The sequence below is a fragment of the Homarus americanus genome, unplaced genomic scaffold (assembly GCF_018991925.1).
Source record: "Homarus americanus isolate GMGI-L3 unplaced genomic scaffold, GMGI_Hamer_2.0 scaffold19244, whole genome shotgun sequence".
In the NCBI taxonomy this organism is placed as follows: Eukaryota; Metazoa; Arthropoda; class Malacostraca; order Decapoda; family Nephropidae; genus Homarus; species Homarus americanus.
In genome coordinates, this window is record NW_024742923.1 from 733,252 (window position 1) to 745,249 (window position 11,998).

Below are 11,998 nucleotides of genomic sequence, written 5' to 3' on the forward strand. Positions count from 1 at the left end.
ATACATAGCGATGTATCATGTATAGTTGTATGTGTGTGTGTATGTATGTACATATCTTATAAATAATAGAGTGGGAAAAATATATATACGTTTCAACTACAAGTTTAAGAGAAATATATCCTATGACAGCGAGGAATTTTACCTGATATATTTTACGTGAAAAAAAAAATATATACTATAATAAGATCAGAAAATATATTCCCCGTGCAAGAGACGATCAACGTTAGCAATATATTTTGAAAAGGAAAAATATATATTACATGTAAGGAGGAAAGTAATATATCACCTTGGCAGTGAGAACATTTTGATATATTTCAATGATATATAAAAAAAAAGAAAACCTACATGTATACGGTTTAGGGGAGGTGAGTTAAAATAGTGATGGAGGACTTAAAATAGGAGTAGAAAAACTTAAAATAGGGATGGAGGACTCTTAAAATTGGATATAAATAGGATATAAAAAAGTAAAACGGGGAGATAGAGAAAAAGAAATATTAAACAAACATTAACAAAATACACCAAAAAGAAAATACCTAAAAAAAAAAATATTACTAAATCCCACCTGAAATACCAAAACAAAAACAACAATTAAAATCCACTCTATGTGTTTTTGTTTGCTTCGAAATAGCCAACCAGTATGACGTAAGCTATCACCAAGTAAATTCTATTCTATCATCGAAGTGAACAAATTCTCTCGTGACTCAACATTGGTTTGGAAAGAATAAATGGGGCTATTTTTTTTCCTCGCTTTCTTTCTCTTAAAATTATATCAATCAACGAGAGATTCATATTGGCCTTCGTTAGGTTAGGTTAGGTTAGGTTAGGTTAGGTTAGGTTAGGTTAGGTTATTTAAGAAATTTATTATTTTCTTTATACTTTCACCACATGAGAATTAATTTCCTTGTTCCTTTTATTTTGGTGCGGTGGTCAAGTGGATAGTGTACTCGGTACCTATCCTAAGAGTCACTGGTTCGCAGGTGTAAATGGGCACCTGACTTTACAGTTGAGGAAATGAAGGCTGGTCGAATACAGTGCCTATTATACTGATTCTTTTAATATTAAAGGCTTAGTATATACTGTTTCCTGTCTCTGAGCTACACCTAATGGTCAGCCAAGCGTATGAGACCTAACCTAACCTAACCTAACCTAATCGAACCTAACCTAACCTAACCTTTTACTCTTTCCGTAATAAAATTCACTTGTAATAATATTTCTATGAACGTGATCGTCTATAATCCATCACATCGAGGTTAAGACGACACCTTTATGATACTGTCAACACATGGTAATTACTCTACCTGTACTATATATATACCTGAACCTAAACCAATAATTCTGAGGAAACTATTTTGATTATAACTCCGATAAAACTCAAATATAATCCTATGTATATATTGCAATTTCGGTCATTATGGAAATTGCACATGATGATGAGTGGTTTATAAGCGGCGTTTACCGAGAGCATAACGAGGCAACAGTGGGTAAAGATATGGTAATATGATGTTTGGTGAGATTGGTTGAAAATAGTATTAACCTCATTTGAAATATCGCCCATACAGAACAAAGAAACATGGCACTATTTTGCATAATTTATTCAGAGAGAAAGGTGTAAAATTCAATATACGAGAGAGAGAGAGAGAGAGAGAGAGAGAGAGAGAGAATTATTGCTTCAACATATCTTCTCCCTCACAATAACGTGCTGAGGTACCTGAAACCATACTGAATTTTGGGCAATTTTTTTTTAAATATTCAGTGTTTTAATAATAATAATAATAATAATAATAATAATAATAATAATAATAACAGTGACTAATAATCCTGATAATTCTCTAACAATAATAACAACATTTAATAACCCTCGAGGGATATTACTCCATATATCTTCCATTAACAACCTATAACATTTCTAGTATAACACAATAGACAACAACATATTCTTTTTGACGAAGGAATTGTAAAAACAATTTGACAGTAAAAAATAATTGACCAATTCCTCCTCTCTGGAAAAAAAAAACTGAAAAATGAAATAAATATTGGATGAATTCTCTTGCTGGTTATTTTACCTTGTGTTAGGTTAGGTTAGGTTAGGTTAGGTTAGGTTAGGTTAGGTTAGGTTAGGTTAGTGTATGAGTCATGAGGTATACACGGCGACAGTTTGTTTCTTTTGTTTGTAAAATTATATTGTTTAATTTGGTTATAAGGGATTAGGCCTATTACCTGTGTGTGTGTGTGTGTGTGTGTGTGTGTGTGTGTGTGTGTGTGTGAAGGCTGGTGGTTAATTACCGTAGACTTGTTTCCTACTATACACACGTAACAGTACACCTACAGTACCTGTATATCTTACGTACATATACGATATACAGATCATGAAACATACATTACATGCACAATACAAGCCATAACACACCCACAATACATCACTATGCGACTGGAAGCCTCACACTATCACCAACACCACCAACACCACACTACCACCACCACCACACTATCACCAACAGCCACACACTATCACCAACACCACACTATCACCAACACCACACTATACCAACAACCACACTATCACCAACAACCACACTATCACCCAACAGCCACACTATCACCAACAGCCACACACTATCACCAACAATACACTATCTTAACAACCACACTATCACCAACACCACACTATCACCAACACCACACTATCTGTAGCCACACTATCACCAACAACCACACTATCTTAACACCACTATCACCAACAACCACACTATCACCAACAACCACACTATCACCAACACCACACTATCACCAAGCAACCACACTATCACCAACAACCACACTATCACCAACACCACACTATCATAGCAACCACACTATCTGCCAACAATACACTATCACCAACACCACACTATCACCAACACCACACTATCACCAACAACCCACTATCACCAACACCACACTATCACCAACAACCACACTATCATAACAACCACACTATCACACACTATCACCAACACCACACTATCACCAACACCACACTATCACCAACAGCCACACTATCACCAACACCACACTATCACCAACACCACACTATCACCAACACCACACTATCACCAACACTACCACACTATCACCAACAGCCACACTATCACCAACACCACACTATCACCAACACCACCAACTAACTCTCACGGTAAATATTTCTCGTTACCAAAAATACAACTATTTATATAAATGCTTAATATTACATAAACCCTCTACCTTAACTAGATACATTAAGTTAAAATCAGTTAATACATAAAATTTAACATAGACAATCACTAAAAAAAAAAACCCATTAACTTTTATTACCTTAAACCAAACTATCTAGGTATATATATATATATTTCTTACGATATTAACTTACGAGAAATAACTATCGTAAATAAACCTCTTTGAGAATCTGTATACTTTAAATCGGGAGGTAAATAACGAAACCGATACTGAGAAAATAACTTTGGTAATTAACAATATAAATAACGGCTTTGGGTATACGTGTGGTAATTTTCATAGATATTGCTGATGCGTTATTGGTAGCGGTTTGAGAAGCAACTGCGTCTTGACGGAGGAGATATTCAGCGCCATGAGATACGAAGGTTAATTTGAGGGAAGGTGGAACTGTGAATTAAGTTACTCGGGAGTTATTGCCATGAGCGATTAAATTACAAAGGCATGAGCTATTTAGACTCCAAAGGGAAATTAGCTATATATACAATATTTTTTCCTGGACTCTTGACTCTTATCTTGAGTACGATATTAACTGAGTACTATAGGTTAGTTGTTCGTTGATGAAGGTATTTTAACCTCTTGAGTATAATTACTGAGTATGATGACTAATTCCTATGATATTTGAACCCTCTGAATATGATGACCAATTTTCCTTGAGTACGATGACAGTGTTTTTAGGAGGTTAAGTCATTGTATTCAAGGGGTTAAGGTATCGTACTCATGGGGCTTAGTCATCGGTATTCAAGGTGTTTTAAGTTAAGTTAAGTTAGGTTAGGTGAGGTTAGGTTAGGTTAGGTTAGGTTAGGTTAGGTTAGGTTAGATTAGGGTGTTTAATCATCAGGTGAAATAAACTGAGGTTCCTAAACTTCAGATGATTCAGAAAATTGACCCACTAATATTTGGGAATTTAATAAATGAAATAAAAAATAGCGAAAAAAAGGAAATTAAGAAAAAAAAGTATATTTTTCAGTGTTTCAGAGACTACAATCATAACACTGAATTATACAGAGTTGTTCAACAAAATTTATCACTTTAGTGTGCACACAAAAAGAGAGGAATTATTTCTGTGTACAATTAATTGTACTTGTTGAAATATTCAGTAATAATATATCACATTTTTTTAGATATATTTTTTGTTTCAGAAATATATATATTTCCTTTATTATAATTCAAACACGATATTTTATTTTCCTATAGTCACTAAAACGATATATATATATATTTTTTTTTAGCCACCCTGTATTGAATATATTTTTGACCCAATAGTATAACCCAAGTAATTTTTTTTATCCTATCTAAATAAAATGTACTCGATTTATATCCAGTCTTACGTACACGCAAAATATATTTCAACTCTGACCTGTACTTATAACAGAGAGTATTTTTCGTTGTATTTTTTGCCCTTTACCACAACAAAAAATAAAAAAAAATGATATAGAAAAAAAAATTCTATTGATATTTTTACAATGTTTTTTCCCGGTTATAATAGAGGCCAACAGAGACTATGCCTTAACCCAGTTGTGGCAGCTATTAAACACAAACTTCATTAGGGCGGAGGCAAATCGTACCCCGAACCCACAATATACAGTTGTTTCGAAGCAGTGACCTGAAGCTGTTTCATTCTTCTCTTGGGATTCGAGTTCTCTCTCTCTCTCTCTCTCATTCTCATTCTTTTTTCCGTCTTCTCTTTCATTATTTTCTCCCTCTTTATCTTTATTTTCATCATTCTCTATATTTTTCATAGTCTCGAAATGACGGAACTGGTTTGTTTGTTTTTTGCGAAGGATTAAAAAAGAGAGGGATAGGAGGGATAGAGAGAGAGAGAGAGAGAGAGACAGGAGACAGAGACAGACAGGCAGAGACAGACAGAGAAAAACAGAGAGAAAGAACGCTGAAAGAGGAGAGAGTGAGAGTGAGTGAACAATGAACGAAGAAAGAGAGAGAGAGAGAGTGAGTGAACGATTGAGATAGATTGAGAGAATAAGTTAAAGAGTGAGAGAGAATCATAGGGAACGATGAGATAGAGAGAGAGAAAGAGAAAACACAATAATAGTGTCGACAAAATAAAACGATTTTTTCAACACCACCAGCATGAAAGACATTAAATTCGTAGTTCCATTTTATTTAGATGTTTTTCCTAATTTATTTTATCATTATTATTGTTGATGTTGTTGTTGTAGTTGATGTTGTTTATGTTGTTTTTATTGTTGTCGATGTTGTTGTTGCGGCTGTTTTTGTTGTTGATGCTGTTATTATTATTATTATCTTTAATAGAAGATAATTAACGGTACCACATATAGGTGTACAAGTGTGTTTGTGTGTCTGTATTGCTGAGTGTACATGTGTGCGTGCGTGTGTGTGCCTGAATGTACATGTACGTGCGTGTGTGTGCCTGTGTGTGTGTGTGTAGACCCTGTACCTTCTCCTCAGACAATCGTTGGCCAGGCAGTACCTCACCACAACAAGGATACATTGTCTTGTACCATTACTCACTTGTTCAATATTTCCAGCGTGTACCAGAAGACTTTCTCGTGCTGGTGATGAACAACACACCTGGCTCAACACTTGTCTATTTCAATCCCTTATCCATTATCCACTTCACTAACCATCATCCGCTATCTATCCTCACCACAAGGTATAGCTTTTTCTCTCTATCCACTTCTCTTTAGCATCCACATCCACCAATTCCACTCTCCAAGAATATATCTCCTTTACGTCTCTTTTATCCATATCCACTCTACTATCCATACTACCCATCCACAGTATCCCAAGCTATCCTATCCAAGGTGACAAGCAAGCGAGCAGGCAAGCACCACGACACTGTTTGTTAGTTCACCAATTCAAGGAGTTCCGACACTTCCTCCTCCCCATCCTCCTCTTTGTCCTCCTCCTCCTCCTCCTACTTCTCCTCCTCCTCCTCCTCCTCCTCCTCCTCCTCTTCCCCAGTGACCCGTTCCTTCATCAGTGAGGGTTAGTTCCAAGGCTTCTCCCACGACTCCCAAAAACAATGGTCCACTTTTTCAGTTATTTAATTGGTGTTTGTAGCACGTGGAGGTACTGAAACACCAGGTGAATGTGGGTGTCAGGTGGTGGGTGGTGATGGTTGTGGGTGGTGTTGGGTTGTGGGCGGTGGTGGGTTAGAGGGTGGGTCATTTTATTCTTCTATTTCCTGCATCTTTTGATTTTTCTTTTCCTTTCCTCTCCCCTTTCCTCCTCCTCTTATTTTCTCTCTTTGGTAAGTGAACACAAAAGAAAGGCAGGAGAGGAAATTAGGTCTTCTTCTTTCTTCCCCCATTCTTCATTTTTCTTCCTCACCTCTTCCTCCTCGTCTTCTTCGTTTCCTTCTCTTCTAATTATTTCCTCTTCCTCTCCTCTTTTTCTACTCCCGTTTCATCCTCCCCAACTCCTCCTCCTCCTCCTCTTCCTCCTCCAAAATCTTCCTCCTACAACTCCTCCTCCTCCTTCTCCTACTTCTCTTTCCTTCTTCTTCTTCTCCTCCTCCTCCCCTTCAGTCCCTTCCCATTATATTCCTTTCCCTATATCTTCTTCTTCCTCCTCCTCCTCCTCCTCCTCCTCCTCCTCCTCCTTCCGCTTTCCTCCTGGTCAAGACACCAACCGACCTGTTGCTCCCAGAGAGGTCGATCCTTTTATGTTTAACTCTTGTCTTGACCTCAGTTTATCAGGTTCTTTGTCTTCCTCCCCGACCAGGAATAAAGGTGTGGATAGGAAGGCAGAGGAAGATGTGTACGGGGGAGGAATATTTTCGTAAGGGAGGAAGGTTTGAGGAGGGAGATTTTGGCGAGGGAGGAAGATTTTGAAGGGAAAGAAGATTTTGTGGAGAGATGAAGATTTTGTTTCAACGAGGAAGATTTTGAGAGGGGGAAGATTTTGATAAAGGAGGAAGATTTTGAGGAGGAAGATTTTGATAAAGGACGAAGATTTTTATAAGGGAGGAAGATGTTTACGAGGAAATATGGTAGTAGGAATATAGAGTTGATAAGGAGGCTTTATTGCTGGAGAGAGAGAGAGAGAGAGAGAGAGAGAGAGAGAGAGAGAGAGAGAGAGAGAGAGAGAGAGAGAGAGAGAGAGAGAGAGTATATAACTTTCCACAACAACAATAATGGATAACCTTGACCTTCTCGTCTGTGCTAGTGGTGGTAGAAGTGGTAGTAGTAGTAGTAGTAGTAGTAGAGGTGGTGGCTGGTAGTAGTGGTGGTGGTGGTAGTAGTAGTCGTGCTGGTACCCTACTGGGAACACGGTTGGTCATGACGCCTGGTATTATTACATGTCATTCTTACTGCCTAGGGAGGAGGGGGAGCAGTAGGAGGAGGAGGAGGAGGAGGAAGAGGCAGTAGAGGAGGACATGATGATGATGATGACGAAGAGGAGGAGGAAGAATAAAAAGAAGAGGAAGAGGAGACGAAGGATATAGTTGAGTAGATGAAGTAATTTAAGTACAATACATCAATAACGTAAAGAAAATGAAATACTTGAAATAAAACTGTTAAAATATAATACAAATTAAGTAAAGATAATAGAGTAAGTAAATAAAATAAAATAAAGAAAATAACGCAAAATAATATATAGTGAAATAAAGATAAATAATAGACAATTGATAAAATATAGTGATTTAAATTCTTATATCAGTATAGACACAAGGTTAAAAAAAACATCACGTACAATAAATTTTTCAGTATATGGTAAGTCAGGATAGATTCAGAATAACATGTTAAAGAGGCCGTGTAAGTCTGGCGAGAGTTCGATTGTTGACTTTGTCTTCAGCTTCAGCTCAGAGGAGACACATTAGCGAGGCAAATCAGTTATCACAGCTTTTGAACACTGTCAGGGAGAACGCGTTTGGTAAACAGTTCGCTAGGTGGAGTGGCACTGAGAGTCCCCCCCCAGCCCCACCAGAAACGGGTGTTCCTATTTGTGCTTTACAAACCACATAGTATCATGTCTTGGAGGAGGAAGACCGAGGAGGAGGAATGAAAGGAAAGGACTAGGAGGAGAAGAAGGAAAGGGAGGGGATGGAAAGGAGGAGGATAAGGAGAGAGAGAGAGAGAGAGATACTTGAGAGTTTACTAATGCAATAAATGGGTAATTTTTGAAGCGCTAGTTTGTTGGAATATGATGATTGAAACCTTGAGCATGTCTCTTGTAAATACTATGATATTTATAAGTTTGACACACACACACACACACCATTAAGGAAGGAAGGAAGGAAGGAAGGAAGGAAGGAAGGAAGGAGGTCGTCTTCTGATTTTCGACAAAAGAAACTTCCTCTTGCCTTAGTGTGTGTGTGTGTGACTCCCTGATTTTTCTCTCCTCCTTTCAAGATAGAATTGTGAGATCTTACGCTGCAGTCCATGAGCAACTCAAAGACTTTCCCTACCTCTCTCCTTCCCTCACCCTCCCTCTCCTCCTCCCTCCCTCCCTCCCTCCCTCCCTCCCCCTTCCCTCCCTTTGAACATTCGGTTTTACTCCTGAACAAGGTTTGGGTGATTGCTGCTTCCTGGTAAACCATTAGATGCTCACGATTCGTCTTGACTCTTGAGGTAGGGACGGGAGGAGGTTTTCCTTTCACCCTTTGCTATGACGACCTCCAGGACCCCCAGGACCTCCAGGACCCCCAGGACCTCCAGGACCCCCAGGACCTCCAGGACCCCCAGGACCCCCAGGACTTCCAGCAGAAATAGGGAGTGGGTTCGTCGTCTTTTGGGTGTGTCAAGGAGATATCCACCACCTTAGGGTAACTTCAGTGAAAACCTAACCTAACCTAACCTAACCCCAAGTAACATACACTCTTTAGAACGACACTTCATTCTTAAATAATCCACATCACTTAACATCATATCGCTCAAGAATGAAAAAATAAAATAAAATAAATAATACACCAAAGATATTTACCTACACTGATTCATCAACACAATAGGTGAGAAGCCCCTTGAGTGTAAAATCTCATTCCAGTGAAACTTTTTGCTCAGGTAACAGTATAAAGAAAGCTTTTTTTTTTTATCCACCCTTCAAATTACGTTCACTAGCTGATTCTTATCACACCCTCACCCCCTCACCTAATATTTCCCAGCTTATCTAAACGCACCTTAAGGCCAGGATTTTTTTTTTTGCTTATATAATCCTTCTTTTTTTTTAGGTGTTGGGGACAAATAATTAGTCACAGGTTGTCAAGGAGCGCAACTCATCTGCATTTTTCTTCTGGTCGACCACTTGTTACAGTCTCACCTTTACGCCCCGTGTTAATTAAAGGTGTTTTTAAAAGGTGTCTACCTGGGTGTATTATACTTACGAATAGCTGGTGTGTGTGTGTGTGTGTGTGTGTGTGTGTGTGTGTGTTTTTAGTCTGTAATGATGTGTATGAAAATATAAATAGGATATAAATTAGATATAATGATTTGATATGTATATGTGTGTGTGTGTGTGTATAATGTGTATTAGTATTATATTACATTATTATACCTCTTTGGTGGTGTATACTGTTACGTGTTCCAGAAAGCAAGTATACACCTGTTGTCTAATTAGGATCAAGTAGAGGTATTGTGTATATGGTCAACTGTGTGTATAGTAAAATAAGTATAAACACGCTATCTATATTTACGTATTGGACAAATTTTTCTAAATAAAAAAAAATACTTGAAAATTATAACCTTCCACTTAAGATAAATATACCGTAACCTAACCTAACCTAACCTAAACCCTCAAGATTATGACGTATAATAGTATTTAATCTTTAGTTGAAATAAGCTAGGGTGCCTATTCTTCATGTGATCTTAGGTCAGTTATATTCACCAACGCTAAACTTGTATATGTGGCTTCAACTTCGACCCGTGGAATTAAATTATGTATTCATTTACTTGTTATTAAATTATACATGCAAGTCTATGTATGCTCTCTCTCTCTCTCTCTCTCTCTCTCTCTCTCTCTCTCTCTCTCTCTCTGTATCTATTCATCTCTGTCTCTTTCTCTTCACTCTCTCTCGTTCTGATTCTCTCTACTTTCTCTGTCTGTCTGTCTGTCTCTGTGCCATGCTCCTCTTATCATCTCTTCATATTCCTTTTCCTCCTCACTCTTCCTATTTTCTTCCTTCCTTCCTTCCCTTCTCGTCCTCCTACTAATTCTCTCCTCCTCCTCCTCTTCTCCTACGACAATCCTTTTCCTCCTCCTCCTCCTCCTCCTTCTCCTCCTCCGCTCCCTCCTCCTCCCACTCCTCTTCCATTATGCTACTAAGACTTCCTCCCCACCCTCCTCCCCCTCCTCCTCCTTTAGTGGGCCAATTTGCCACCGCACAAGTGAAAATAAATAAGAAAGATAATACAGGTGAAAATAAACCATACACAGGTAAGCCATGAGCTAAAAACTGATTTACTACATAAATAGCTCCAGTTAATATTTGGCTTAGGATCGCCTCTCGCAATATGTAAAGGAGAATGCCATGTTCGAATCGCAAGTAGAGACCCTGGCTTCGGTTTAAATCACTCGCTTATGAGAATGACCAAAATATTACTGAGAATGGATTATGTTTTTAGGATATTTGTACAGTTAATGGATACTGTATTAGTTTATGGTGTGATGGTTTAACGTGGTTGAATTATGTAGGTTTAGTGAAGATATATGAAGTTGAAGTCAGAGTTAAGGGTAAAGATTCGGAGATGATGTTGGTAACAAGGTAGACCCCAAGATGATGAGTTACAGGTCGGACAGCTTAGGTGATCTCCAAAGTTTTTTGTTCATCTTTGGTCATTTTTTTTCTCTCCTCTCTCTCTCTCTCTCTCTCTCTCTCTCTCTCTCTCTCTCTCTCTCTCTCTCTCTTCACCACTACGTTTACCTCTCCTTATTTATCATCTCTTCTTAATTCTCTTGTTTACGTTGTCTTCACTAGGTTCAGGATGCCGAGGTTAATCTGCAGGTGTACACGAGACAACAGGTGAAGGTGTACTGTACTGTTGATTGGTTTTACCTGCGGGAGTTAGTGTGAGACGGCAGACTAAAGCGAAGTCGATGCGCATGAAAACTATGGGTTGAGGAGGAAGGAGAGGAAGGGTGAAGGAGAGAGAGGAATATGAGGAGGAGATGAAGGAGAGGGATAATGAAAATAAAGAGGAGGAGGAGAGAAGAAGGAGGGAAGAACGTACGGAGGAAATGGAGGAGGAGAAGGAGGAGAAGAGGGAAGAAGGAAAGTCAAGAGGAGGAGGAGGTGTAGGAGTAACATAAAAGTAGGAGTATGAGGACGGAGAAGAAGAAGAAAAGAAGCACCAAGAAGGAACAGGAAGAAGGAGAAGAAAGGAAAGGAAGCGTAAGAAGAGGAAGAAAACAAACAAGTAGTAGTAGCATAATACCACTGCATCTCAGGTTAATTATACAAGGTCGGGAATTTGTACTCAATGGCCCAGGTGTGATGGTCGTATGGCCTCACCTGCACTATAGGAGAGGTCTAAGAGTTACCTCTCACCTGCAGCGATGGGAGGTTCTTATGGGAGTATATTGAACTGAGAATGACCTGTAGATCTTGCTGAAAGACACTGTTGATTGATATCGTGTGTGTGTGTGTGTGTGGGGTGTGTGTGTGTGTGTGTGTGTGTGTGTGTGTGTGTGTGTGTGTGTCAGGGGGTGTGGGTGTGTTCAGTGGGGTGTGGGTGTGTGTGGGCGGTTGTGTGTCTGTGTTTGTGTAGGGTGTGTGTGTGTGTGTGTGGGCGGTTGTGTGTGTGTGTGTGTGTGTGTGTGTGTGTGTGTGTGT